Below are 3471 nucleotides of genomic sequence, written 5' to 3' on the forward strand. Positions count from 1 at the left end.
GAGGAAGTAGAGGATCTTGCTTCACCTCCATGCAGGAGGAAGTAGACAATTTTCCTTCACCTGCCTGCTGGAGGAAGTAGAGGATTTGACTTCACCTGTATGCTGGATGAAGTAGAGGATTTTCCTTCACCTGCCTGCTGCAGGAAGTAGAGCATTTGACTTAACCTGCATGCTGGAGGAAGTAGAGGATTTTCCTTCACAGGCATGCTGGTTGAAGTAGAGGATTTGCCTTCACCTGCATGCTCGAGGAAGTATAGGGTTTGGCTTCAGCTGCATGCTGGAAAAAGTAGAGGATTTTCCTTCACCTGCATGCTGGAGGAAAGGAAGGATTTGCCTTCACTTGCATGCTGGAGGAAGTAGAGGATGTTCCTGCATGCTGGAGGAAGTAGAGGATTTGACTTCACCTGTATGCTGGAGGAAAGGAAGGATTTGCCTTCATCTGCATGCTGGAAAAAATAGAAGATTTGCCTCCACCTTCATGCTGGAGGAAGTATAGGATTTCGCTTCACCTTCATGCTGGAGGAAATAGAACATTTGCCTCCACCTTCATGCTGGAGGAAGTATAGGATTTCGCTTCACCTGCATGCTGGGGGAAGTAGAGGATTTTCCTTCATCTGCATGCTGGAGGAAGTAGAGGATTTGTCTTCAGATGCATGATGGAGTAAGTCGAGGATCTTCCTACACCTGCATTTTAGGACAGCGTGGGAGAGGCCAGAACCACGCATGTTGGCAGAACCATCCACAATCAACAGTGGTGACACGCAGTCGGGGACGAGGAGCTATACCATCGCTCCTCGCTCACTAATCGTGAACCAATCAACCCATATCCTCACCAGACCTGAACAAGAGATTCTACAAAAAGGATTATCCTTCACACCTACAGCTCGCTACGACCTGTTTCAAACCCGGGTCGAAGTCACTCAGATGATGCGCAAGATACGATTGAAGCAGTATTTTGCTAACCACACTTATGAAGACAAAGACGTGACGGGCCTACATCCTCCATCACAGTACTTCCCACCCCATTGCGCAAACACCGCTGAATCAGTCACTTTCAAAAAAGCTTTGCTCAATAAGATCGCTGAATTTGAATCCAATATTCCATTCATCCATAACAATTGTACTAAACCTCAACTACTCGCTCTGACAGACTTAGCTAACAATCCATATATCATGATTAAACCAGCTGACAAAGGAGGTGCCATTGTCATTATGGACACCACCAAGTACATTACAATGGTCAACACCCTGCTCAATGACCCCAATAGCTATTGTATTCTACCCAGAGACCCTACTCCATCCTTGCAGGCTCTGATAGCACCCATCGTCTATGAGGCCGAAGCTGAGGGACATATCAGCGCCCGTGAAGCTGCTTTTCTGTCCCCCCCTCAGCCTCGGATTCTGGCCATATATGCTCTTCCTAAAATCCACAAAGGACTCATACCTCCACCAGGGCGTCCGATTGTTTCCGGGATTAGTTCTATACTGGAACCCCTCTCACAATTTGTGGATTTCTTTATCAAAGACCAAGTTCCAAAAATGACCAGTTATGTTAAAGACTCTACTAATATGCTGACTCTTTTAGACACTATTGCATACAATCCAGAAACAGAATGGCTAGTTACTATCGACATAGAGTCCCTTTACACCCGGATACCGCAGCAAGAGACATTGCAAATGCTTAGCGGAATGCTACACTCGGGTATGGACCTGCATGGAGTCCCACCCAGCTTCATCTTATCTCTAGCAGAAATAGCATTGACCAAGAACTACTTTCTCTTTGAAGAGACTTTTTACCAACAGATCTCAGGAACTGCGATGGGGGTGACTTTTGCCCCCAGCCTCGCTAATCTGTCTGTGGATTTATTCGAACGCCAACACATCTATCCTGAGACCAATCCAGATCTCGCCCATTTAACTATATGGTGGCGTTACATTGACGATATTTTTGTGATATTCAGAGGCTCAGAACACGATATAGAGGCTTTCCACACCTGGCTCAACTCCCTCAATCCCCATCTCAAGTTCACCATGGAGAGACATAGATTTAACCCCCATTTCCTCGACCTTGCCATCTCAGCATCTAGTGGGTACCTCTCCTCGAGCGTTTACAAGAAAACCACAGACAGAAATTATTTGCTTTGCTACTCAAGCTACCACCCTAAAGCACTCAGAGATAATCTCCCCTTTGGGCAGTTCCTGCGCTATAGAAGGCTGTGCACACAGACTCTATACTATACCAGACAATCCAAACAACTCCAAATGCAACTCGCCGAGAGAGGTTACCCTAGGAGGATTATCAAGGACACCTGTAAAAGAGCCAGGAACATTCCACGTTCCATCACCCTACAACAGCATACCAAACCCAGAGAGTCTAACACCTTCACAGCTGTGTTCAGTTTTTCACCTCTTCTCAATAAAATCACATGACCGAACACAGATCATGCATAAGAACGAACAAGCTCACTGCACCCTTGGTGTCCCATTTTTCATCAAAAGGACACACTGCGGATCAGTTCAAGTGGACTATCATTGAGAAAGTCACACCGCCCCGCAGAGGCGGCAACTATCACAATATGCTGTTCAAGAAAGAACAGATGTGGATTTATAGACTCAACACCTACTCTGAAGGCTTGAATGAACAAATCCAGTGGCACGAACTAGCAGTGCTGTCCTGAATCCACACTCCTTGCAGCACCAGAATTGCCCTGTTCTCTGTTCACCTCCCTTGTTTGACCCTTCTGTTTTTTTCATGTTTTTTCATGATTTCACGTTTTTTTCATGATTCCCTCATGATTTTCTCAATTTACACCATTTTTTCTGATCCATCCTTATTCCCATCTGCTCTCCATTCATCCTTATACATCTTTTTCGTTGCCAATTGTGTATAGGGATGGACCATAATTACAGCTACAGCTGAGCAGACACAGTAAACGCATTCAATGCATTAATCCAGTCCAGTGAAAACCACAGTATAAATGGACGGTCCATAATTACAGCTCAAGCAGAGCTGGTGCGTTGTACAAATACATGATTGTATTCATCCAGTTGAATGAGGACTACAGTATCAGTTTCACATTCTAACGCTGAACGTAATCGGGCACAAGCTACAGGCTGAACCACCTCAAAGATATTCTCCCCTTTCTCACTTTCCCCCGGAGTCTCTCAACATCTCCAGAGCCCTGGGACTCTCATGGCTGGACTATTGCAACAGCCTCTTTCTCAATCTGCCTTCCTCTACTCTTCACACCCTGCAACTCATCCAGAACAGAACCACGAGACTCGTCCTTGGCCTCAAGCCCAGGGACCGTATCTTTCCAGCCCTGAAATCTCTCCACTGGCTCCCGGTGGCTGTAAGGATCAAGTTCAAGACTCTCTGCATCGTCCAAAAGGCTTTCTGGGGCTGAAACCCCTCTACATGAAACTCTCTCTTCCTAAATACCTTCCTTCTCGAGCCTTTTGCTCAGCTAC

This window comes from Ambystoma mexicanum, chromosome 2p, assembly GCF_040938575.1.
Source record: "Ambystoma mexicanum isolate Mex_15411 chromosome 2p, UKY_AmexF1_1, whole genome shotgun sequence".
NCBI lineage: Eukaryota > Metazoa > Chordata > Amphibia > Caudata > Ambystomatidae > Ambystoma > Ambystoma mexicanum.